The 27,689-nt window shown below is 43.5% G+C and overlaps 1 long non-coding RNA gene across 1 annotated transcript; it reads right to left on the bottom strand.

The window, feature by feature from the left end:
- Positions 1-19: 19 nt before the first annotated feature.
- Positions 20-27,262, bottom strand: LOC119539983. The gene is made up of 3 exons (XR_005217987.1): positions 27,094-27,262; positions 11,495-11,666; positions 20-1,911 (listed from the first exon to the last, which is right to left on the bottom strand). It is a non-coding gene; the product is annotated as an uncharacterized LOC119539983 (long non-coding RNA).
- Between the last annotated feature and the right edge of the window lie 427 nt (positions 27,263-27,689).

The following is a 27,689-nucleotide window of genomic DNA, read 5'->3' as shown; positions in this document are numbered from 1 at the left end:
GAGAATTTATTGTCTCACTGTTTTGGAGTCCAGAAGTCCAAAATCAAGTTCTCAACAGGCCATGCTTTCTCCCAAAGTCTGTAGTATTGTGGTGCTGGCTGCCAGCAATCCCCGGGGTTCCTTGGCTGGCAACTCTGATCCCACAACATGGCTTCTCCTGTTCCTGCTCATTTGTTTGCATCTCTGTCTAGGTTTCCTGTTTATAAACACTTTGCCATATGGATCAAGGCCCACCCTGATTCACTTTGGCCCCATCTAAACAGGATCTTCCAAGATCCTAGTCACAAATGAGTTCACCCTTTAATTAGGGTGAACTCCTAATAACATCTTTAAAGGTCCTATTTACAGTTGGGCTCACACCCACAGGAATGTGGATTAAGACTTGAACATGTCTTTTGTGGAGAACGTTATTCAATTCCCAAAAGTGGGTGACAAGGAAGTACAAACTGTATATTTATCAACAGCAAGTGTAAGTTTTTAAAGGTAACAACACACACAAAAAAACAAACAAATCCCAGTGATTTAAAGCCTTGCTACTCAGACTGTGGTCAGAAACCGGTAGCATCAGCTTCATCTGGGATCTTGATAGAAATGCAAAATTGCAGGCTCCACTCAGACCTGGAGAGTCAGAACCACATTTTACCAAGATCCCCAGGTGATTCATATACACATTAAAGTTCAAGAAACTTCAAAGACCCTTTGCTGTGTCTGAGCAAACAATTTCACAGGATATCGGAAAAAGTGCTTCATATCTAATGAGAATATTGGAGGGCATGGAGGGGGCTGACAAAAGCAGAGTGGCTTTCCCCAATATAGCCTCCTTAAATAAGCTGTCACACACACACACACACACGCTCCTTTTTTTTTTAATGTTGTGAACAATCCTATTCTCATTACTTTGCATTCATTTTGGTGACAAATTCTATCAGAAGTTTGCTGTTTTCCCTTAAACGGTGGGATTTAACATTTTGTGAGTTTTCTTAATTATTGTGAATATATGTGCCTTTCATCTCTTATCCTTGTCAAGCCACATCTATACATTTTGGCCCATTTATAATCAGTGTGATTTCTTTTCGTCATTTATTATTCTCCACCCCCACTTACAGGAGTTAAAAGAGTCTGTGCGAGAGTCTTTCATGGCTGTATAATGACTCATCCTGGCTGGTTTGCCAAATTCCTTCACACATGGGGGCATTTCTATTCTCCAGTGTTATAGAGGTGTTGTAAATATGAATGTACACATTACTGATTTTCCCCCATCCAGTTATTTCCTGGAGGTATTTCCCCCAAAGAGATAAGGCACAGTTTCCGATTTCAAGGATGTTCTGTGAGCATGTGGGAAACCAAGATGGCAGCAGGCAAGACGACACCGGGGGCGGGTACTGCACAGAGGTAAGCTGGGGTGCTGGTATCTTCAGTCTACCCCTCAGGTGCATTCTTCAGCTTGCTCTAGACCTCCGGATGCTGAGCTTTATGAACAGTACCAAAGGGCAACCTCACCTCCTGGCTTCCCATAGGGTTGACCAGCAGAAGGCTCCAACAGGAGATGAAGAATGGGAGGGGAGTAAGGAGGACTTCCTCTAACAAAGCTTCTGTCAGGAGCCTTCTCTGGGTTCCAGGCACTCCTTCCTCTTCTTGTCCCTTCAGGCCTAGAAATGATCATGGTTTCCGTGATGCCTAGCCAAGGGTGCTCTAGCTTCCCCTGTTGGGTTTCTGTAATCCTGCCCATATCTTTGAAAATAGTCCATCATGAAGTTCTCTCCATGACCCGTTTAGACCAGGTCTTCTGTTTGCTGCCAGGAACGTGAGTGATGTGCCAGCATGCTGTGGGGCCACTCGTGAGGGACTCTAACCAGTAGGGGAGAAGATGGCGTGGAAATCTTGCCAGAAGCAATATCTGTTAAGTTGGAACTTAAAAGGGAAGAAGAACAAGTTAGCCTGGCATATAGGGGACTGGTGGCAGGATATCAAATACAAATGGGGGAAGGGAGGAGAACCGATGAATTCAAGATCCTTCTAGAGATTCAGGGTGGCTGAGGCTTAGGAAGCAGTGGTCTCAAATGTTCATGTAAATCAGGGCAAGTCCTCAAGGGGAATTTTATGTTGCTCATCAAAGTTACGTTCACAAAGACTTTTTAGGGACTAACAAACACTTAACAAACAAGCTTCTCAAATATATAAGTATGACTGACGTGGTCCTAGGCCAGGAGATAGAGCATGAACTCAGGCTCTGATCCCTGGTCATATATCCTAATGACACAAGAAAATGCTTGTAGTATTAATAGTGAAGAAGGAAAAATAATTGCTTATCTATAGAGAATCAAACTCTGTCTGCAAGGCAACCCTAAAGAAGACAAGGGAACAAGTCCTTGGGCCTTTGGCAAGGAGCCCTGAGCTGTGGGATTAAATGGAACCACCCACCTCTGCCCCCCAAGCTGTGTTTCCCTGTTCCTTAACCCATCGTTGCCCGGACTAGTTCCAGTTCACCAGACTCTGTGCCCCACTGGTTTCTGAAGTTTTCTACCCAAGGTGTGGTGAGGGATCTCACTGGGCTTCCACTATCAACCCCACCCTTGCCTCCCTGGCTCACATTGACATTTTGATGGATGATAGCTGGTAATCTTCTCTCCTCACCCTGCTCTGATGCTTCCTGGACTCTTGTTTGAGTTTTCTCTCTACTCTTTCAGGAATGACACACTCCGCCTCCACCCCTTACTGTAAGGCCGAGCCCTGCCCCACTGGATGCAATGGCATCTCCAAACCCACACCTCCAGTGCCTTGATTAGATGCAGCAGTTTCCCTAAATATGGCACCCACTGCTAACTGAGAGACTTTGACCAGCTGATACTAACAATTTCTACAGTGGTTTATTTGGAGAAGAGGGAAATAATAATAATACTCAAGGAAAAGAAGAGCCAATTCTAAGTAGGGAGGAAAGAAAAACTACCTAATTACGATTTTTAAATATTATTTATCAAAAACCAGCAACAACTTCTAGGAGAAGAGACAAGATGGCGGGCGACGCTGGTGCAGCTGGGGGCCCCAGGGAGGCCTGGGCGGCTTCTGCGGAGGCTTCAGAAGCTGAGTTCGGGGCCAGGGAGCTCGTGGATGCAAGGCCAAAGACAAGGAGTACCCCACCCTGCCCCTGTCACCAAGCTGGAGGAGAGCTATCTCCTCTCTCTGCCCATCAAGGGGCCTGAGGTCACTGACTTTTTCCCAGGGACGTCCCTCAAGGATGGTGTTTTGAAATTTATGTCTATGCAAAAGCAAACATGCTTTTGCTCAAGGCCTTTGTCACTATCTGGGTCTACAGTGAGCACATTGGTCTGGCTGTTAAGTGCTCCAAGAAGGGAGTTGCTGCCTTCTGCAGGGTCAGCATCTTGGCCAAGCTCTCCATTGTCCCTGGGTGGCGGGGCATCAGGGGAATGCATGTCCCTGGCAAGGTGACAGGACTCTGCAGCTCTGTGTTGGGGCGCCACTTCCCAGAGCACAAGCACGTCTGGACCCCAGTGCTGGTACTGACAATGGACATACCTCAGCCATGGGCTACACGGCCACCCTGGGCAACTTGGCCAAGGCTGCCTTCCATGCCACCTCCAAAACCTGCAGCAATCTCACCCCTAGTATCTGGAAAGAGACCATGTGCAGCAAGTCTCCCTCTCAAGAATTCATCCATCAACTTGTAAAGCCCCACACCAGAGTCTCGGTGTGGAGGTCCCACCCTGGGCACCACGTAGGGATTTTATACAAGAAAAATAAAGTGAATTAATTAAGCCTGAAAAAAACAACAACAAAAAACCCTTACATGTTAATGAAATACTAAGGCTATTGCCATTCAAATCTGAGCTAAGACACGGATGCCTCCCTCACCAAAATTATTCATTCTACAAGTTCTCACTTATGCAATAAGACAAGAAAATTAAATGAGGAATAGAAATATTTGAAGAAATAAGATTATAATATACATGCATGAAGATGACTTACACCTAGAAAACTGAAAGATTCTACTTTTAAGAAACTATTATAAGTACTAAGAATTTGGTGAGCTAGCCACATACAATACATACAAAAAAATCAAAAGCTCTTATTTATGCTAGCAATAACCAACTAAACAAGGAAATGGAAAAATAATCTTATGCACAGCAGAGAGAGGAAAACACAAAACATCTCTGAAGAAATGTATAGAATTAGACAAAGTAAGCTATAGACTTTTATTCAGAGACATAAAACAAAATGCTCCTGGTGAAGAAGACTTAATGCACTAATATTATCTTTTAAAATGAATGTGATAATTTATTAAGAATTTCATTCAGAACACCAGGAAAATGTTTACATGATAGATGAGATAAATTTAACATTCACATAGAAGAGTAAATGTGTGAAAACTGCCCCCAAAAAAGTTTTAAAAGAAAAATGGTGAGGGAGATTGTCCTTGCCCACATTAAAACTAATGATTAAAGCCATTGTAAATTCTATAGAATTGGCACAGGAACAGACAAACAGATCAATGGAGAAGAATAGAGTCCAGAAACAGATCCAAGGATATATAGGGAACTTAATATATTATAAAGGAAGTACATCAATTCAAAAGCAGGAAAATGGTATAACTGAAAAGCATCTGGAAAAGAAATTAATTAGATGCCCTCTTCCTCATTCTATATTAAAAATAAATCCCAAGAGAGATTAGGAATTCTAATGTCAAAAATAAGCGATAAAATTTTTAGAATATAGGAGAACATGTTTGCTTGAAATAAAGCTCTTAAGCAAAACAAGAATTCCAGAAGCCAGAAAGAAAAGATTGAGAGATTTTGACTACACAAATGTTTTGCCACAGTGTCGTGGTGTCTGTAGGACAAAAGACACCACAAGGTCAAAAGATAAATAACAGATTGGGTGAAAATATTTGTATTAATGTAATAGCCTTAGGGTTATTCTCCCTATTTTTTAATCCTATAAATTAATAATAAAAAGAGAAATAATACAAAAGAATTATGAAGGATAATATATAGACAGGCAGTTTACACGAGAGGAAATGACAATGACCAATAAATTCATGAAATAAAATGCTCAATCTCAATCTTACAAGTGATCCAGGTATTAGAAATTAAAACAATAGTGAGCTATCTTTCACAAAAAGGTAGCAGCCAGTCTTTGTGAGAATGTAGAGAAATGGGTATTGTCATACATTGCTGGTGGCACTGTGAGTTGCTTTTTTTTTCTTTTAATTAAACTGTCAATCTGTTAAAATTAAAATTTGGCATACCTAGGAATCCCAGTTGTCAAGATTTCAATTCTACAGAAAGAAAAGCTTCAGTACTTATATATACATGAGTTCTGCTGCAGTATTTTTATAACAGTAAAAACTGACAAGTTATTATTCTATCAATAAGGTTGAACGAATTTTGATATATATTACAATATATAATATAATATAACTCTAAAAGAGTTAGTTCTTCATGTGTTGATCTCAGAAAATATCCATGTTATTTTTAAGCAAAAAACAGATTGCAAATTGAGATGTCTAAGTGAACCCCATTTCTTTAATATAAAACAGTCCAGCACATGATTTATGTTGATACAAAAGGATTCACAGTCAACTCCTCCATGACGGTGACCTAGAGGGAGGGGGAAAAGCTGGAAGAAAGAAGGAAGAGGCTGAAGTTTCTTCTCTGTGTTGCCCTGTACTGTTTAAATCCTTTCAATGAAATGTAGGACTTTTCTCATCAAAAAACAATCATAATTTCAGAGCGATGGAAAAGCTTTGGTGCTGGATGGATGGAGGTGATGGTAACACAACATTGAGAATATACTCAACACCATTGAATCATATACTTGAATGTCATTAAAATGGGAATGTTATGTCATATATATACATTAGGATGATAAAATAATTTTTTAGAAGTCTTAAAAACCTGAGAAAACTGTGTACCAGGTAGAAAAAAGACTGTGTGTTTTATATCCATGATCCAAAGTGCATTGTACAGCAATGGGTAGGGAGAGGAGAGAGTGGGAGCCTTTGGGGTTGCTGCTGAGCTCCTCCAAGGGGGTGAAAAGCTTGCTGTCCTGCTTGGGGTCATCAGTCAGTGCTGTATGGACATCAGCCAGCTCTAAAGCCCCACCAATGCCTCCCCAGCCTGCAAGGTCAGCTCTTGGCTGCCAAGGTCACACCATTTTCAAGGTCATGCTATAAGCTTCTGCACCTTTCACCTCCAATTTCACCTGTCCCTTTTCTTTCTTCTTTAGAGAAAAATTAATTCTAGGCTCCTGTACACTATACCTGTCAGTTCAAACTCATGGTACGAAACTCTTATTGAGAAATAAGTTATTAAAACGCTAACACTTGGTGACATTTGCTTCCTCAAAGCCATACATCCATGAACAGCCTTCTGTCCATCCTTGATTTTCATTTCCATGGACTCACCCGCTAACCTGTTACAGGCTCAGCCTCGTCAGAAACGAAGGAGGGAAGTTGGAATTCCCAATGGCAGTCACGTTTTAAAAATTATTATTATTATTTTTTTATTTTTATTTTTTTTGTATTACGATTTCCCTCATCTATCTGATTATTCGTTCTTTGGGTTTACACTGAAAGGAAATTTGAGACTCGCACAAAGAGAGGAGCCTTTTATGGAGGCTTCCATCTGGGGAGCAGATTTATGAGGCCTTTTGAGACCTAGAATAAGTTTACAGGGATGAAACACAAAGCACAACCCAGCCCGCCCCCCTCCAGATTGAGTGTGTGTGGAGCCGGGGAAAACTGAAATACAGAAAGATACCCAGATGGGAGGGCTCATTAAGCATTACAGCTGGGACCTGAATAAAGCAAAACTTTTTAAAACGAGTTAGATAGAACTTAGCTACTTTTTTTAAGTGCTGATTTTTTTTTTTTAATATGATTTCTCAAACAGGTGGTAGTTGGAAGCTCAATTTGAGATAAAGGGAAGGATGTGACAGAGTGACGTAATAGGACAGCTGTCAGTCTGGAGTAAGCACGTGCAGATTGCCTCAAGCCCCAGCATCGCACTTGAGCAGGACACCCACCTGCCTCCCCTGCAAAACACATGTTGGCAAGTAAATGTAAAAATCAACTGTTGGATCAACTACATGGAACTTTGAGTAGGAAGTGAGATATGGTAGGTTTGCATAGGTTAGAGTGACATAGCAACACATCCCAAAGTAATTTGGGCAGAGAATAAACATATATATCCCAGGCCCCCCTGAAGAGCTGGGGGAGGAGGCAGAGGTGTTGGACTTCCTCACCTGGATTGTTGCCGATGTTCTCACAAATATTGGACTGCCAGTTTGATGTGCCAAGCCCTCTGTCTTGGGGCTTGCCCCTATGAAGCTTGTTGCTGCAAGGGAGAAGCTAAACCTGCTTATACTGTGCCTAAGAGTCTCCCCCTGAGTGCCTCTTTGTTGCTCAGATGTGACCCTCTCTCTCTCTCTAACTAAGCCACCTTGGCAGGTGAACTTACTGCCCTCCCCTCTATGTGGTACCCAACTCCTAGGGGTGTAAATCTCCCCGGCAATGCGGGATATGACTCCCGGGGATGAATCTGGACCCAGCATTGTGGGACTGAGAACATCTTCTTTACCAAAAGGGTATGTGAAATGAAAATGAAATGAAATAAAGCTTCAGTGGCTGAGAGGCTTCAAATGGAGTCTAGAGGTCACTCTGGTGGACATTCTTATGCACTATATAGATAACCCTTTTTAGGTTTCAATGCAGTGGAATAGCTAGAAGTAAATACTTGAAACAATCAAACTCCAATCCAGTAGCCTTGACTCTTGAACCCGATTGTATAACAATGTAGATTATGAGGGGTGACAGTGTGATTGTGAAATTCTTGTGGATCACGCTCCCTTTATCCAGTGTATGGATGGATAAGTAGAAAAATGGGGACAAAAACTAAATGAAAAATAAGGTGGGATGGGGGGGTGATTTGGGTGTTCTTTTTTACTTTTATTTTTTATTCTTATTCTGATTCTTTCCGGTGTAAGGAAAATGTTCAAAAACAGATTAGGGTGATGAATGCACAACTATATGATGGTATTGTGAACAGATGATTGTACACCATGGATGATTGTATGATATGAGAATATATGTCAATAAAACTGAATTTTAAAAAAAATCACCTGTTGGAGAATTGTATGTTATGTGAATATCTCTCAATAAAATTGCTTTAAAAAAAAAAACCGAACTGTTGACATGCCTGGGAATGGAATTAATAGCAAGATTCCAAGTGATGAAGCAAAGTAGCTTTTCCCACAAGTTCGTCGTCAGAAACACTGTTTTCCCGTAGTGTTGTGTTTTGAGTTAGAATACTTAAAAGTGAACCCCGAAATGCTATTCTGGGGGACTAGAAAGAGTATTAAGTCCCAGTGCTAAAGATGGCACAGGAGATTAGAATAAGCAGGCAAGGCTACATTTTATCATTCATTCAACAAGCACGGCTTGAGCATCTACTCTGCATTAAGCACATGTGCAAGTAAAACCATACATTGAGAAAACGGGATTAACTATTCCGATCCAGCTTTTGTTCACACACTGCCCAACATCTCAAGGAAAACAAATGTAAGTAAATACACTCAATGATTAAAATATTTCTATCCCGAAGTCTGGCATCCTGAAGATGGAATACCTATTCCAAAACTCTGATTTGCTTCTGTTCTAATTTGTCTGACTCTCATTGTTTTTGCCAGTGGCAAAAAAAAAAATTATTTGCAAATAATCAATTCAGCCGTTTTCAGATTAACAAAAGTAGTCTGTATTCAGTATCACCTTGATCCCAAGCACTTTCAGAATTATTGACATTAAGCCCCACTTCAAGCTAAGAGAATGAACCAGATCAACACAGGCTTCCTTCCAGTTACAGACAAAACAGCAGGAGACTGAGAAAATTAGAGTTGTCAAGAGGAAAGTTAAAAATCAATCCAATTCTCCTTAAGTTTCAGTTCATGAAACAATACACAGCAGAGTGTTGTGACAGCAAAAGCTAGACAGAGCCAAGTTTTATTCCTAACTCTGCCTCAGAATTTGTTATATGGTCTTGGACCAGAGCAAGTTTCTGAACCTCAGTTGTTGCAGAGTTAAAATAGAGGAAATGTAATTTCATAGAGCAGAGCTCCAAGGAGGGGAGTGGGGAAGCTGTGCTCTCCCCTCTCCCCCCTTCGCAGAAACCCTCATGGGGGTGGAAGGGTGATGCAGGTTGCCACTGATGTGACCACCATGTATTTCTAATCTCCCTAAGTCACTATAATATACTCTCCATCCAATGGAGACCCACTGCCGTTGCAGCTATGGGAAGATTTAATGAGGTAAGATGTTGAACTCATCTGGCAAGAGATGATCAGCATAAACTACAACGTACTGAACAGACAATATGATTAATATTAGCTTCCTTCGGCACTTTCATCAAAATGCTTTTGAGTGAAATCATATCTGGTCGGGGTCTGCAATTCTTTTTGCCTCCCTCCCTCCCAAACTCCTACACATATAATGCACATAAAACCTAGGGCTTGCCCTCCATCACCCATGTACTCCCTCCCCAATGCTGTTTATTGAGCATCTTCTATGTGCAAGCCCACTGCTGGCTGGTGAAACAATGAACAGGAGACAAGCAGCGGAAGGACCTGCCCTGGGAGGAAGTGGGGGGGAGACACCGTGTGAACCCGCCCAGTCCCCAGCCTGACATTGCCAGGCAGGGTATCCCGGGGCACTGGGACCACCCACACATCTATATCTGGAACATGGATGCCCCTTGTGCTGTTTGGTGGCCAGGAAACAAACCAAATCAAAAGCAATTTGGGCAGAGCCAAGTGGCCATTCTTGCCTCTCTTTGAACCCAGAATTCAGCTGAGGCACCAAGGGGAGTACAGACATGAACGACTTGGGGGGCAGTTTAGCAATAATGGTAACAAGCCCAAGTATCCACGTTAGAAAGATGCGAATTTAAATATCGGCAATGTCATTTAGCAGGGTAAGCTCAGTTAAAGCACTGGAGCTCTCTGAGTCTTGGTTTCCTCATCTGTAAGAAAGAGAAAAATCATAGTGCCAGCCTCGCAGGATTTGGGGAAGATTAACTGGGGGTAAAGTGTGCAGCCCAAGACTTTGCTTATAATTGCTCAATAAATAATAATTAATAACAATCACTCAGGAATAAAACACAGACCTTCTGCTCAAGGTAATGATACCTAGCATTTACTGAGCATTTGCTATGGAACTGGTGCTGAACTAAAGGTCTTATATAAATGTATAATATCTCAAACCTCCGGTAGTCTTATGGGGTATGTGTTATCTTCCCTTAGATGGAAAAAACAGGACTGGACGAGGTCAAATAACCAGCTTTTGCCCCAAAGGGAGTGATAAGCAGAGCCAGGATTTGAAGCCCTCTAAGCCAATAAACCATCTCACCTTGAGCAAATTATGGAACCCTCACCTATGAAATGAATATCACATTCCCTCCCTTAGGAAGTGTGATGATCAAATGGCTTGGTGGGTACAAAAGGTACTGTCCCCGTAAAGAGATGTTCAAATGCACAAGTAAATCATTATGAAGAGACATGGACCCTGCTTAGAGAGCCCACAGCCTAGCAGGGGAAATAAACAATATAAGCCCTTGTAGACAATGGCAGGCACCAATGGCAGTGCCAGTGAAGGACAAAGGGAGTTGAAAAGAATCCATTTGCTTTGACTTGCATTTGGCAAAAGAAACCATATGAGAAACAGCCTCAACATACAGATATAGTATTTCCCGCTGTATTTGCTTTTAATTCTATTTCACTCTGTTGGCAATGCATCCTGAGTGAGAGGAATGGAACTGGACCTAGTTTTCAAGAGCCCTCCTGCTTCTGGCTGGGGAGGATTAGGGTGGACAGCAAAAGCAGAAGGTGGTCCCTACTAAAGCTTAGGAGGGTCCTCAAAGACCCTGGGATCCAGCCCCCACCCCCAACCAATTGTTTGCAGAAGGGCTAGGAAGTGAGCCTTCAGCCTCTGCTGGAAGATTTTCAGTGGACTCACCTCCCATTCCCCACCCCCTCCTTCTATGAAGCTCAAATCCCTGCCCTGTGACTTCTGGCCCTGAAACCTGCTTAAACGCCTCTCACAGAAGCTGCCTTAGGAATGGCTTCAGCAGTAATGTTTCCACAGTTTGGGCACTTTTGCTGGTGGTTAGGAGTATAGAAGTGAGAATGGAATTTTCTTTGTTTCAAAGCAGGTCCCAACAGCATGACTGCATGTGTGAACACACCAGTTCCACATAGACCCCGTGTTCATGCTTTGCTGCACGTGGACCTGTGCGTGCACAAAAGCTCAGCTCATTCCCCTTATCCAGAAATCCTGGAGATTTCTAGAAACCTGCTTTGCATCTCAATCCTTCTGCAGATCCCCCAGGACAGGGGCTCTGTTTTGCTTTTGCAAGGGCATGAAGCCTGTCACTCAAAGGTTCTGCTGTGCCCACAGCCCGTTCCCGACACCTGCATGGCCCCAAATCACCTAGGCCCCAGCATATTGGAGCAGATATCAGGCTTCACCGACCATAGAGGCGGTCTTCATTCTTAGGGACTTTCCATATGATACACACACAGAGAAGGTACAGATCATAGCATGGTCTCAGAAGTAGAGATATACAAGTAATGGTGGTGAGCAGGAGCCATGGGGGCAGCAGCTGCAAGGAAAAGAGAAGGACAAGAGTGAGTCTGAAGTAGCAGGAATGGTAGAAGCAGAGGCAGAGAGAAGCTAAATTTCCATAATGGCAGGAACGTAGCACAGGGAGCCTAACGTACCCCACCCAACCCCAGAAGAGCTGGTAGCCAGAGTAACACTAGACCCTGAGCAACCTCTGTGACCTCCAAAGCTTTCCACCCTGCCTCCCTTCCCTCCACCAAACCCCCGTGGTCTCTGCTCTTTGCCAACTGAAATAGCCTAACCCATCAAGGATCCTTTTCAGGGACCAGGTCCATCCCTGAACCCCGGTCTTTGCAGCCACCCCACCCTGCTGGGTTCACAGAGTCACACCCACGCCTGTCTTGAGAGCACCCTAACCTGTAGCCCTCATCCACTCCCACAAACAGGCCTGGAGTCCGAATCAGAAGGCCTGAGCTCTGCAGCTGTCAGGACTCTATGGGCAAGTTACATAACTGTCGCTGTGATTAATTTCCTCATCCATAAGCTGAAAGTGATGACACCTGCTCTGCATACCCACGGGGATGCTGGGAAGAGCAAACCAGGTCATGGCAGTGCAAGCTGTCTGAAAAGCCAGCAGTTCATGCAAGAGGAAGGTCTTATTACATCTGTGATGAATTACTATCTACCTGTCGGGGCACTTGCCCCACCCTTGCTCCGTCCTGCTTTCCGTGTGTACTTCTCACCCTCATCCTGCTCACCCATTGCTTCCTCCATCCCAGCCTCTCTGGTTCAAGCCCCTCTACCACTGCTTCCTTTGACAGTCACCCCTGCTCCATCAGGGTCAGATTCCCCAAACCTTGTTTCCCACATCATTCTTCTTTGTCTTCACCTTTGCAGAAGCTGAGCTTTCCCTCAGGAGAATCTAGTTTCCTTGGGGTCATCTCTATCACTCAGAGAGCCTGCAACTTCTTCCACTCCCAGTGGGTTCAGTAGATGTACAACAGGACATGCATTAGACTTGGCCAACCTGTACCACCTTCAGTCCACCAGATTGTCACTTTTCCCTTCTTTTAAGCTGGTTGCACCCTGGACTTCGTCACTAAAAGGCACTTGGATAAACCGCCCACTCTAGCTCCAACTAGCCTCATTTTCCTTCAGGGGGTCTACTCCAGTGTTTCTCCAGTGGTTCACAGATGCTCCTGACCCCCTCCTGCATCAGAAAGGCAGGGGGTGGTGCCCAGTATCTGTGCTGAACAATCCCTCCCGGTGGTTCTGATGCCCAGTCTAGGTTGAGAACTGCTGCCCTATATTATAAATTTCCTCATCTCCTTGACACTCCACCAAGTCCACCCGTGTGCCTTCTCAGCTCCTGTCCAGAGTTTCTAGTACAGCCAAATGGAATGGAAGCATCGGATCCACTTCAGACTTATGAAGTCCAACACAAGTTGGCTCAGCCTCCATGGACATCCTTCCCCTGTCCTTTGGCTAACTCCCGGTGATGGCTTCTCGCAACGCCCTTTCTTCCTAAGCTCCCTTTTCTCCTCGCCCCTCTTTTCCATGAATAATGATGATCGCTCATGTGCTCGGGGAGGCTGCTGCGTGCAAAATGGCAGACACTGGGAATAGCACTGGGGACCTGGGCTCTGCTGGTCATGTGATCTTAGGGAAGTCGGTCAAATGAGCAGCAGGTGTAAAGTAGGTGACCCAGGAATCCTCAGTCATCCTTTTCCACAGCCACTCTCTGCTCCTCTTTCTTTCTGTGAGTCTCAGGTTCTTCCATCCATAAAATCAAGATGGTAAGACCTACCTCATAATATCATAAGTCATACAAAATAAGGTGGTAGATATGAAAGTGCTTTGTAAATGGTAAGCTCTAAGCCTTGCTAGTCAAAGTGTGGTCAATGCCCATGCAGCCTTGGCATCACCTGGGAGCTTATTAGAAATGCAGACTCTCAGGTCCCATCCCAGACTTACTGAATCAGTGTATATGTTAATAAGATCCCCGGGCAATACCTATGCACTAAAGTGTCTGATGAAGAAAAGTAGAAATGTAAGATATTATATATGTACTGTCTATCTTCAAATTTCTTCATCATCTCTCTTTTTCTCTCAATGTAAAGCTCCTCCCCACCTCCAGAAGAAATAGTATCCCTTTTTCCTGAGTCCCAAGCAGTCATTCTTAATCCAGCTGGCACACTAAAATCACCAGAACCTATACCTTGGCCAATTAAACTGGAATATCGTGGAAATGGGACCAACATCCTCAGCTTTTTAAGTTCCCCAGGTGATTCTAATGTAGATTCAGGGATAAGAACCTCCTACAAGCCAACCATACTGTGGTTGCACAAACTTGATTTGATCATCTCTCTTGGAATTTTGCTTCCAAACTTTTTGCATCATCTCTGTATCTGCAGAACTGTACTTCTCTGCCTTTCCACTCACTCCCCCACCCCAGCCCAGCTTTACCTGCTGAACTGTCTCTACGTTTATACCCACCCCTCAAGCTTGCTTTTCCCTTCAGCTCCTATCACTCTGCCCTTTGGCTTTCATGTGATCTGGGTGCAATAAAAACTCATGCGTATGCTGATGGCCTTTCTTCAGTGAAGGTATACTCATGTTTATGCCTTGGTTTGGACACTTTTATGGCTGCAGAACTCTGACTTTGTAACCAAATAAACCCCCTTTATAAAAGCCAAAAAAAAAAAACCACTCATGCGTATGAAATTTTGACCCTACAGATGTAACAAGTTCTCCACCTAGACATGAAATCTTTTTTTTTATCTTCATTTTACTGAGATATATTCACATACCACGCAGTCATACAAAACAAATCGTACATTCGATTGTTCACAGTACCATTACATAGTTGTGCATTCATCACCTAAATCAATCCCTGACACCTTCATTACCACACACACAAAAATAACAAGAATAATAATTAAAGTGAAAAAGAGCAATTGAAGTAAAAAAGAACACTGGGTGCCTTTGTCTGTTTGTTTCCTTCTCCTATTTTTCTACTCATCCATCCATAAACTAGACAAAGTGGAGTGTGGTCCTTATGGCTTTCCCAATCCCATTTAGACATGAAATCTTTACTTGGCCTTGTTCTCCTTCCCACTATCACTCTGTCCCCTCTTTATTAGCAAATTCTACAAACAAGTGCTCCACACCTACAGCCTCCATGTCCTCAACAGTGTGACACCTACTCTTTCTGAGTTAAAAAACCTCTCCCATCACCTCTTTGAGGTAGTCAAACCACAGCAATCAGAATATCCACACTCAATTCTGGAGAACTCTGGTAAAAGGTAGTTTATGGTTAAGTGTCTATTGCAATTGTGTAAACAAGGGAAATTCTTCAAGGGACACTCCAGTATCCTTGAAATAGTAGGTCAAAGAGGAACTCAAATATGCTGAGGAAGGCCAAATTAAAGAAAGAAGGAATTAGTTCTACAACCTACCCTAGAACTGGGGATCTAAAGTTATCTTTTTCCTTGAGTGGTCAAATGAGCTAGAAGGGAGTTCAGCTTGTATCCAAAAACAGAAGCCAGACAGAACCAGAAGAATATACATACTTCTTAAGAAAGCACAAAGAAAAGCCCTACAGACTGGACTCTGTAGCCGAACAGCAGACTCCGGAACTCCTTGCTCTAAGAGTCATTGATGAAAATAGATTAAAATCGTATCAACCATCGCTGCCCTATGTTGGTAGCCTTGCACATTCAAACCTGTAGCCCACAGGTTTTGTTGAATTTCAGAATCCAGGCTCGGAAATAAGTTGTTGCCCACTACTAACCCTTCAATCATTCATTCATCAAATATTTTCTCAAGACCTACTCTATGTTAGGCGTCAGAGAAACACCCAGGGTCACCCTGATCGTGAAGATCCCAAAATATGGTGTAGGTAGAGCAGAGTATAAATGGATTACAGTGATGCCTGTGATTCACAAACAAAAAAGCAAGTGGCCAATGTTACGGGAACATATGGGAGAGATCCCCCTGTGGAGACAGGGAAATAAGGGCAAGGTTTATGGTCCCCAAGCCACCAAAAGCTCCAAGCAACAAAAGCAAAAACTCCAGGGATGCCCACCTTAGGAAGTGTGATCCTTTTCAACGCTTTGCCCATTCCTCACATGGTTAACTCGACCAAAATCAGAGAATCAAATAACATCATCTTTTAAACGTATCTGGTCAGAACTTTGAAATCACCTTCTTAAAAGGGTTGTACTGATCCCACAGGACAATGTCCATTTCCCCAAACCTCATTGAAACAATGAGAAGGACATCCTGAGAGGTGAACTGGAATCTTAGGGTTCTGATCATTTACATTTCTTAGATTACTAGTAAAATTAAGCATGTGTTCATGCTTAATGGCATGGAATGCATCTTGTATTCACTCCTGCTACTTTTGTCCCCCACTCAGAGGCGCTGGGGTTTTTGCTCTGATGGTGTCTCTCCACTTCGTCACTGTCTCTCTGTCTTTGATGTCCCCAGATGGTCTGAGCCCACATCACTGGTCCTGAAGCTGGTCTATCTCGCCTGCTGGCCTACAGTCCTCCCCTCCGCCAGCCCACCCCATGTGTTGTGTTTATCTTGCTCAAGCGTCATTCTCATCAAACCATTCTCTCTTTAAGTAGCCCAGAGGCTCCCAGTTGCCCAACAGACCGAGGGCTGTCAGGGCTTTCCATGGAAGTCCCTTCCCTGCCTTCTGAAGTCCTACCACTACTCCTTTCAGCACAGCCCAGTCCTCCTCCCATCCTTTGATCAGTTGCCCTTCCTTCAAGGCATCACACTTCTGAACTCCTTTCTGAACCTTTGTCTAGCTGCTAGACAGGAAACCTACCACTTGTCTTCCCACCATGCCATGAAAATGAGTCATCTGTGACTAAGTACCCAGTTTTCTATAGAAACGTGTTAAATGTTACTAGGCTGTCTCACAAAAACAGATAAAACCCAGAAGAAGGCTGAGCCATAGTGCTGATGAGCCTAGAGAAGGCACATGTTCAAAGAGACCACTCAGTAAGATCTCTGCTCTACCACCTACTAGACTGCCACCTTGGAGAGGCCATTCTAACTGTCTAGATTTGGTCTCGCCAGTTGGGGTGTCCAGGATGGAGATGCTGACATGGAGTTTGACTTGTAGGGTATTTACTAGGGATCAACACCTGTAGAAGGGACAGGGAGGAAGCAGGACTGAGCAGAAAGAAAAGCTGAGCTGCAACGCAGGCCTGACAAAGCCTCAAGCTGCCCCATGGGAAACTCAAGAGCAAATGTGGTCCATCACAGTTGGGCCTCATTGGCTGGATGGCTGGGCCCTCGTCCCCCTGCGTGCATCAGTCATCAGATTCAGACATCCCAGGATGATTGTGACATTGAAGAAGGAGGCGCTCTGCAGCTGGGGCAAACTCCAAGGAGGCTGACTGCTAGAGACCATCTGCTGACCACACTTCCAGCAGCTGAGGCTACAAGCCCTTCCTTGAAGGGGGATGTGGTGATGCATTCCAATGTCCACCACACTCGTTTGTAGAAAGAAGTGATAACAGGACCTACCTCCTGGGCTATTGTGACAATGAAATAAGTCAGCACTGAGCACATAGCATGCCTTGTGCAGAAACGTTATTCCATAAACATTTTCTATTATTATCTTTACAGGAAGAAGAGTTGGAGGAAGAGTTGGATGAATTAACACTTTTATTAAGTCATCCAACACAAACTTACTAACCATGTGCCAGGTGATGTTCTAGGCACTTGAACAAAACAAAGAGCCCTCCCCGGTGGAGCTCACAATCTAGTGGAGTGGAGGAGGATGACTGAAAATAGATAATAAGCATACAAAATAAGTAAAATGATGTAGTGTGCTAGGAGGTGAAGGTGCTATGGGAAAAAAAAAAACACTTAAAGCAGGGTCAGAAGGACTGAGGATAATACACATATCCGATAGGCAGCCAGGGCAGGCCTCAGGAAAATAAAGAAAATTTGAGCAAAGACTTGATGAGAGAGTTGGCCAAGTTGATATCTGCAGGGAGAAGTTTCCAGACAGAGGAGACAGCTGCAAAAAAGACCCTGTGGAGGGAGCGTACCTCGAATGTCCAAGGCCAGGGTGGTGGAGACAGAGGGAAGGGGTGGGGACGAGATCAGAGAGGGGAAAACACCATTTTCCAGGTGTGCTGTGAGCCACAACGAATCACATCGATTCTGATCAAACCGCACTGCCAACTTAACAAATCTAGGTGTTAGAGCAACACGTTAAACAACACTCTGGGGATATCATCAGCAAAATTAAGACTGTGGGAAACTCCACAGGAAAAATGACCTGCTTTCTTCCACAACCACCAAAAATAGAAAAAAATTAAGGAAAAAGAGATGAAGGGGAACCTATAGATTCAAAAAGGCTTGTGACATAATGTACCAATCACACTGCATAGGCCTTATTTGGATCCTGAATCAAACAAACTGTCTTATATTTAATAACAATAATTGTCTTATAGGACAATGGAAGAAATGTAAGCGCTGACTGGATCATTAATCATAATGAGAAATTACAGTGAATATTTTAGGCATCATAATGAAATTGAGATTTTATTTTTTTAGAAGAGCCCTTGATCTTTGAGAGGTAAATACCCAGCTCTTCATGGATGAAATTATATGATATCTGAAATTTGCTTTAGAGATAACTGTGGGGTGGGGGAAAGTAGGTAGGAGTATAGATGAAAGAAGATTGGCCATAAGTTGATAATTGCATTGAGTAATAGGTACATGAAGGTTTTATATGCTCTTCACTCTCCCACTCTACTTTTGTATTTGTTTGCAATTTTCCATAATATAAGGCTGAAAATACACACCCAGATGGTTCTGAAGTGTCACTTCAGATTCTTCCAAGAGCTCCCTCCCCAATTACCAAGTTGACTGGAATCCACCCCACACCTCACCCTTGCCTCGCTGTCATCCTGCACCTCTGATGATCACTGAATGGAATGCTGGTTCTCTCTAGAGTTTAGAGCCAAAAGCATGTTCTCCCAGGCCCACTTGACACCCCAAGATTAAAGGGTTTCAGCCAAAGTGCCTGGCTATGGATGCTAGACAACCAGTTGTGAAACACCTAAGGGGAGTGGACCCAAGAAAAGCTCATGCCTATGTGCACCAAAAGACAGGTACAATAATGTTTAAAGAAGCTTTACTCCCAATAGCGAAATGGTCATCAATAGTAGACGGGTAAATAAACTATGGTATATCCATATAATGGAATACTATACAGCAGTGAAAAAGACCAAACTTGTGATACATGCAATAACATAGACGAATTTCCCAGACATAGCATTGAGTGACAGAAGTCAGACACAAAAGAGTATACATACTGTCTGATTCCATGCATATAAAGCCAAAATTGATGGGGGTTGAGGGGTGAGGGTAGCTTCTCACTGGAAGAGGAGATAAGGGTGTCTTGGGGATGGTGCAAATATTCTATACCTTGTGGCATAAACATATGTTAAAATGGATTAAACTGTACATTTCAGACTTGCACACTTTATTGTAATTTGTACCTCAGTTTTTGTTTAATTACAACAAAAAAGATTTCTAAAAAGGAATCTTATCTCAGATAATCATGTTATTGGAATCTGGAGAGTTTTGAGAGTAAAAGGAAGCGTTACGGAGAAATACATCAGGATGACAGGTGCTATATTGGATATTAATTTCTGTGATCCCTCTAGCTATGAAACAGATATGGATCCCTTTCTTGCCTAGACCAGTGCTTCTCAACCTGTCCACACATTACAATCGCCTCTGGAGTTTTTAACAATTCCCTGCTTGGGAATTTTGATTTTACAGGGCCTGGTTGTCCACCGTGTTTTTTTATAACCCTCCAGATGATTCCAATGGGCAGCCCAGATAAACAGCCCTGCCCCAGTCACTGGACAATTCTTCTCCACCCAAAAGCCTCAGCCCATCCCATGGGCTAGCAGATTTGTTTCTTAAACAAGGCTGTGTGGTGGAGATAAAGAGGTACCGTTTACTTATGTATGAGGCTTTATTTATCTGGGGGAGATGTCTTAGCATGTATATACCTACACCATAATATTTGTCTTTCGTTACAAAGTTGGGTGTTCTGTTAGCTCATTCTTGTCCATAGAGATTTTAGCTCTGACAACTTATGTTTGACGGTGTTGATTTTGGTTGCAGAAATAATCTCTAAAACAAAACCTTGGTACCGCCTGATGGTGACCAGCCATTAGGTTTGTCTGGGGCTTTCCTGGATTCAGCACCGAAAATCCCGTGTCCCAAGAAACCCCTAAGTCCCAGGCCAGCCAGGATGGTTGGTCACTCCCAGTAAAACACATATTACTCTGAAATAGTTGTGGACACAGGATTTAGGGAAGGGAGATGGTGGATCTGGAAACTGCTGAGAATTCAGGGAAACTTCCAGCCACGGAACTGCAGACAAGTATGTAGATAACTTTTGTTTCACGGTTCCAAATTCCTGCCCGATGTGGGCGGGCAGCGCGGCCCTCACCATAGCAGCTCAGTGGGATTCACGGGCCTGGGAGCATTCCTGATCTCGTCCACCCTGCCTCTCTTCTTTGCAGCCTTGCATTGCAAAGGAAAAAATTCACCTCTAATTCCATCTTTGTGCACAGCCAGAAAGGTGACGTTCGTGTCCCCGGGTGCCTCTAATAGGCACATCTTCTTTCCCCAGGGCTGAGGAAAGTCTCCGCAAACCCCCTCGGCACCCCCATCTGGAGTCATCCCCACTAGGGTCTGTAAGCTGACTTGAAGACAGACTTTTCACCAGCCCCTTCCTAATTTTTGTTTTCCTTAAAAGAAAATACATTCAGTCTTTTTTGCACACCAAATACATTGTACATCTGAAAGCAGAGCCCCAAATGATGTGGGAGTTTTCTTTTAAGTCAAATATTGGAGGAAGGAACTTTCTGAATTAGATGTTTTCTACAGAATCTTTACTATAGATTCTGAAAGGACTGGAAAACAGAAAAGAGAAAGAAACCCAGCCACTGTGAGCTTCACGTGTGGGCAGTGGGCCTATTGGCAGCCTTTTATTATTATTACTTTTTTTTAATGAGAATCTCTAACCTTTAAAGTCTGATCCTGAACTACCTATACTTTCCCTTTCCCTCATGAGCCTACCATGCTCCTTCCCCTACAAAATCTGTCTCCCCTGCAGATGGTCACCATCCTGACCCTACTCATTTCCACCCATCCTTAGCTTAGCTTTCTGCCTGGTGTAGAGCTCTTGAGCATCATTCCCATGTGGTTAATAAAGCTTACCAGCTCCCCTTCATAGATAGATTTGCATTGGTTTTTTGTTAAATCAATGACTATTTATTTGGAAGAGACAGTACCCAGAAAAGAATAACCAATGGAATACTTCGTAAACACCCTTTCATGTAAGACAACGATAGGCCGGAAAAAGATTACTCCAAGTAGAATCCAGTTTCAGATCTGCCATCAACCATTTATGAGACCTCTTTTGCCTCTTGAGAGCTTGCTTTGCTCATCCATAAAATAAAGCATGCTCTCCATGACCCTGTTCAGCTCTAAAATTCTGTGATCTTTGTAATTTGCTGCATTATCTCCCACTCCTCTGCCATCATTTATTTCCAATGCATAGTGTGCCAGTTTGAATGTATTATGTCCCCAAACACCATTATCTTTGATGACCTATCAGTGTTAATTAGATTTAATTAGATTGTAATTCTTTGAGTGTTCCATGGAGATGTGCCCCACCCAACTGTGGGTGATGACTCTGATTGGATAATTTCCATGGAGGTGTTGGCCCACCCGTTCAGGGTGGGTATGAATTAAATTACTGGAGCACTGTATAAGATCAGACAGAAGAAACAAGCTTGCTACAGCCAAGAGGGACACTTTGAAGAAAGCCCAGGAGCTGTAGATGAGAGACAGTTTGAAGACAGCCATTGAAAGCAGACTCTTGCTCCGGAGAAGCTGAGAGAGGACAAACACCCCAAGTGCAACTAAGTGTGACATTTTTGAGGAACTGCAGCCTAGAGAGGAACATCCTGGGAGAAAGCCATTTTGAAACCAGAACTTTGGAGCAGACGCCAGCCATGTGCCTTCCCAGCTAACAGAGGTTTTCCGGACACCATTAGCCATCCTCCAGTGAAGGTACCCGATTGTTGATGTGTTACCTTGGACACCTATGGCTTAAGACTGTAACTTTGTAACCAAATAAACCCCCTTTTATAAAAGCCAATCCATTTCTGGTGTTTTGCATTCTGGCAGCATTGGCAAACTAGAACACATAGTTAAAAGGAACTGAGTATATGTTGGAAACAAAATAACGTAATAAATTATTCTGATACAATTCCTAGTATAGATTAAAGTCAATTAAGAAATCTGAGGGATAAACACATGCATTTCATTTGAGGGAAATGACTTGTCTTATTCTGACCACTCTTGGTGACCAACCTTGAAGGTATCTTTTGCTTTATTCCCTGAAAATCCTCTCTGAGAGCTCTGGTGATTAGCGTGATTTTTTCTTTTTTTTTAATTCATGAAAATCAGTTAGTGTCACCTTGAAATTCAGCATATTCTCACAGAAGTCCAAAGTATTCCCACATCTCCAAATACTCATTTTCCTCATGTTTCTAACTCTTTACCATTGCTTTCCCCACCTACTTTCTTCTCTTTGGAGTTCACCTGTCCATTGTCACCCATCTTTGACAGCAAAGCTTTCTTGAAAGAACTTAGGGCCAGGGGAACACTGGACCAGGCATCACCAATCTGAAAAATTATACTTCTTAAAGCATTGTTTTGGCTGTCACGCTATAGGCTCCCCCTTCTATTGAGACACTTTCACATCTATTAAGAACCCCCTGTGCCAGTTTGGATATATTATGTCCCCCAGAAAAAGCCATGATCTTTTAATCCAATCTCATGGGATATTTGGATTAGGTTGCTTCCATGGAGATGTGACCCACCCAACTGTGGGTAAGACCTTTGATTAGATTATTTCCATGGAGGTGTAGCCCTGCCCATTCATCGTGAGTCTTGATTAGTTTACCGGAGTCCTATAAAAACTCAGACAGAAGGAGCTCAGTGCTGCTACAGCTGAAAGACACATTTTGAAGATGGCCGTTGAAAGCTGACACTGACATTCTGGAGAATGCCATTTTGAAACGCAGACGCCAGCCACGTGCCTTTCCAGCTAACAGAGGTTTTCGGACGCCACAGGCCATCCTCCAGTGAAGGTATACTTGTGTTGATGCCTTAATTTGGACATTTTCATGGCCTTCAGTCTGTAAATTTGTAAACAAGTAAACCCCCTTTATAAAAGCCAATCCATTTCTGGCATTTTGCATAATGGGCAGCATTAGCAAACCAGAACACCACCACCACCACCATCCCCCGCCCCATCCCACTCATTGATTCATTGATTCAATGCAAAATTATTGATTACCAGCTCTGAACCAGAACCTAGGCTCTAGGCATTCAGAATCAGACACATCCTTACCATCAATTTTCTCACAGCCTGGTAGGACATACGGAGGTGTAAATCAAGAATTGCAAGCAAAGGAGGTGCCTACTATCCAGCAGCCGGGGGCCCCAGAGGCCCAGAGGAGAGAAGCCCTGGTCCTTTTTGGATGATAGCTAGAGCTCCAGCGAGGAAGGCTCACAGGACAGTGTGCCAAAGATATATGGAAAGACAGGAGAGGGGGTTCTCGGCAGATGTGGTGAAGGTGCTCTTGGCTGGAGCAGACTGACATGCTTAGGAGTCCGGAGTCAATTCAATGGGTGATGGGGAGCCACTGCAGGATATTGAGCAGGAGCAAGTCAGAAGAGGCTCTGTATGTTTTGGAAATACCACCAGGGTAGTGGTTGGGAGAATGACCGAAAGGAAGCAGGACAGAAGTTAAGGAAACCAGTTAGGAGGCTGGTGCTGACATCTGGGCACACACCTTTAAATCCTGCCAGGCTCACCACAGAAACTGATGCCTTCCAAGATGAGCCTGCCTCATAGAGCCCAAAATAAATCACTACACTGAGCTTCTAGTGTCCTTCCATCTGGTGCAATGTTTGGATTTTAAGAAAATACAGAAATTCAAATCTCCGACTCCAATTATACATCCTTAAGACATCGATCAGAAGAACAGGAGTTGGCTTGGATAAGCTTCTCACCCAAAGATTGGTTAGAGGCAGTCTTTAATTGCTTCCCTTTAGGAATCTAGACATTGGAATTTAGGATTAAAAGAAACAAAAAACAAAACTGAGATTAGCTCTTTTCTCAGCCAAGAACTATACTTTGCATTTGGCTTCAGACACTTAGAATTAGTAGCTTCCATTTTTCCTGCTTGGAGCACATTTATGGCATTTTAAGGTGGAATTTCATTTCTCTCCTTCCCATGCCATTCTAGCAAAATGGCAAATTGAAATAGGAAGGAAATTGAGCATACAAAAAGAGAAATCCCACCAAAAAAAAACAAAACACAAAACAAACCAACAAACAAAAAAACACCTGTCTCCATCTCTCATACTTGAGAGTTTCTTTCATGGCTGCCAGGCAAAAGTGAGTTGGCCTGACACATAGCATGTCTGAAACAACTAGAAAATTCCACATCTCCCTTACAGGTAACTTTAGTCTGTCTGATCTTAAGTATTTCTTAGGGTCAAATAAAGCCAAAATGGAAAGGGAGAAAATCCAGGTTGGCTGTAACAGGAAAAAAACTAACAAAAAACAAAAAACAAACAAACAAACAAAAAAAAGGCAAAAAAAAAAAAAAAAAAAAAAGCCCATCAGAGGAAAGTTATTCAATCTTCAAGTTTAAACAAGACCCAAGATCTTCAAAGCAGGCATTGCCTGATGAAGAAAGAAGCAGGGGGAATGTGAAGTGTGCAAAGAAAAAGTATTTTTAAATGGAATATAAGGGATTCAAAGAGTTTCTGAGACTTACATACATTTCTCTCATAAACACAAACTTTTAGTTAAGAAGTTATGGGTTTTCCAAGTATATTAAAATTTATCCTCAAGTTTCTGAGCCTACTATTCTCTGTACAATTGGAAGAGAAGAAAGTCTGTACAAAAACAAGTAGAAAGTATTTTTATGGAAATAAGCTAGATACAGATTTGAGGCTGAAAATTTTCTTAAAATATACACAGTTAGCAGTGGCCATTGTCACGCCAACAACTAAATGCCTTTAACAACCAACATCCTGGATGTTTGAACTTTGCCTGCAGGACTCCAGTGTTTTCAGAAACATCATCTCATTCCTCTACACAAAAATTCCAGAATGTTCCTATAGGCAAACAGATCCTCATTTTGTAGCTACAAAAAGTGAGATGCCCAAAAGCTAAGTGACTGGCCTGAGGTTACAGAGTCATTAGACAGAGTCTTAATACCAGGCCTACAAACAGAGGCCACGGAAAACTCTTTGTGCCTCTCCAAATGCCAAAGTCATCAACACTACAGTACACAAGAACATTTCGACAACCGTTTGGGGCACAAGGTATTTCTCAAACCACGTTGTCATAGACTTGTCACTTTTGTTCCAAGAATGCTCTTTGATAGTGAAGAGTTCAACCAGCCACTTCCTTGATCCAAACAGGTTTGCCCAGATCTCAGAGCTCAACAGGTGGGAGGCAGTGAAGTTCTGGGACCTACAAACAGAACCAACTCAAAACAGAAACCAGTCATCATTGTAGAGAGGTTCCCCACCTTGGGGATTAGATTAATTCCCATAGGTCCCTAAGACATTTTCTTAATGTCCCCTAAAAGTGATGGCTTGTTCACCTAGTCCCCGTTCTACCCCATGCTCATCAGGGCCTGTGTCTACTCCCTCTCACCCCTGGACCTTTGCATATGTTTCTATCTGGAAAGCTCTCTGCTCGGTTCCCTTGTCTGCCCCACTCCTTATCCACACCCCCCAGCTTATACGTCACTTCCTCCAGGAAGCCTTCCTGACTTCTCTAGGTTATGCATTTCTATAGCACCCTGTACTCCCCTATCACAGAACTTAAGACGACAGTGTGCATGGAAATTCCTGTCAACTTGTCTGCATCCCCTTCTAGTCCATAAACTCTAGGAGGCAGGGGCTGGATCTACCTCCCTTGCCATTGTCTCTCCAGCACCTGGTTTAGTGCTTGATTGTGAATGAATGAATGGATGATTGAGTGAATATTTGAACTCAACAAACATTCATGGCTTCCCATCACCTGTCAGGCATGCTGCTAAACATGGAGGGCAGGCAGATGAAGTTATGGTCCCTGCCCTTGGCTAATCTTACAATCTATGAACCCATGATGAGTTTTGATATTTACTTCAGGTGCAGATAGATTTTTACAAAAGCACAACTACTCTGTATGTAACTACTGACATGGGAACCCAGGGAGCTCTGAGCTATTACAACTAGAACAAGAATGTCTATCTGTGTGGTTTCAGGGTGCTTCTGAAACGTTTCGACTCAGATATGACCTTTACACTGCTGCCTCACAAGAACAAGTTGAAAAGAACATTCCAGAGCACAGAGGACTGCGTTGTCTGCTGTCTTAAGATTGCCTCGTTGGCCCCAGTTCCACAGAGCAGTGATGAGATTCCAAAACCTAACCCAAGTAGACTGGGAAGGGAGACAAACTATGATGTCCTTTTCTTTGCAACTATCTTTTCCCACAAGAGAACTGCAAACTAGCCTATACCTTCTGCCCCTTCTGCCTCCAGTCCACTGAAAAAGGAGCTGTTGCAAAAAGTAGCCCCTCACCAACATCCTTCTTGATAGAAGTCAGCAGTTCTCAAAAGTGTGGTCCCTGGACTGGCAGCATCAGCTGGGAACCTCTTAGGAATGCTCATTCTCGGGCCCCAGAGCTGACCTATCGAGTCACAAACTCAAGGAGTGGGCCAGGAACCGGCTCCACCAAGCCCTCCAGGTGAATCGGCTGTCTGCTCGCCCAAGCTTGGAAGCCACTGCCAAGTTGGTGGTGGTTTTTTTTTTAATCTTCACAGTCCTTACTGCTAGCTGAGTTACCTTGTTTATTTATTCAAATACATTATTTATTTCTTGTCCCCCCTCACTGCAATGTTTGATTCATAAAAACACAAATCAAAACGTGTTTTCATGAACAAACCTTCCTCTTTCTGTCATTTTTCTCCAGATGCTTCTTAACTCACAGAAGGAGTTAAAACCACCCTGGTGAGTCATCTGGCAAAGACTCCAGTTATCTGCCAGGGGGATGATAAAGCTCCAAGGACAGGGAGATGCAAAAGATCTGTTTCCATGTCCGTTCGCCCAAGCCCCCGAGGCCCGAGTGCTCACTCACGATCATTTCAAACTCACCTTTCCAAATTTCAGAGGCCTGGTATTCCGTAATCAAGACACACACACACACCCTTGGGCACACAAATGGATTCGGGATCCCTAAGTAAATGGCCTCTCAAGGTAAATCAGGTCTTCTAGCCCCTTCCTCCATCGTTTTCACCCCACTGCCTTGGGGGGCTCTTCCCTACCTCTGTGTGTAAGCTAAGAGAAGCTTGTCACAATGCACCAAATCCCATCTCCAGGTCTCAAGGCAGAATTGTTTGAGAAGTTCTTCCCCTGCTTGGTTGAAGAGGCAGGAAAGCAAAATGTTAGGGACAGGCGAGGGAACTAGCCATTCAGACAGCCAAAGACACTAGCTCCCCTCCAGCTGCATGTGCTTTATCTCATTTAATCCTCACAGCCAGCCTAAAACGAATGGCTGGTTAGGACTGTTTTCCTCAGATGAGGAAAGGAGGGCTCTCAAGGTCATGTGGCCATAAACCCCGAACTTTGATCTCTAGCTCAGCTCTGACTCCAAAGCCCTTCTCGCCCTCTGACCCTTCCCCGCTATAGGCCGAGGCAGCTGCACCGTCCCACCCCCCAATCCCTGTGGGTTGGGAAGGGTAAGCCGGTGACTGGAAGAGTACAGAGTTAGGTTGTCTCTGCTTCTGGGCTTTTCCACCCCCTCCGCCCCGCCTTGAGGACGCCACACCTCTTTAACTGGGTTTGCCCGGGGCCTGTCAGGGAGAGTTAATATTAGCCCAAGGCTGAGGAGCGTCCCTGCCAGTTCCCATGGCCTCTCCGA

Source organism: Choloepus didactylus, chromosome 7 (genome assembly GCF_015220235.1).
Source record: "Choloepus didactylus isolate mChoDid1 chromosome 7, mChoDid1.pri, whole genome shotgun sequence".
In the NCBI taxonomy this organism is placed as follows: Eukaryota; Metazoa; Chordata; class Mammalia; order Pilosa; family Megalonychidae; genus Choloepus; species Choloepus didactylus.
This window is presented reverse-complemented; position numbering and strand designations above follow the sequence as displayed.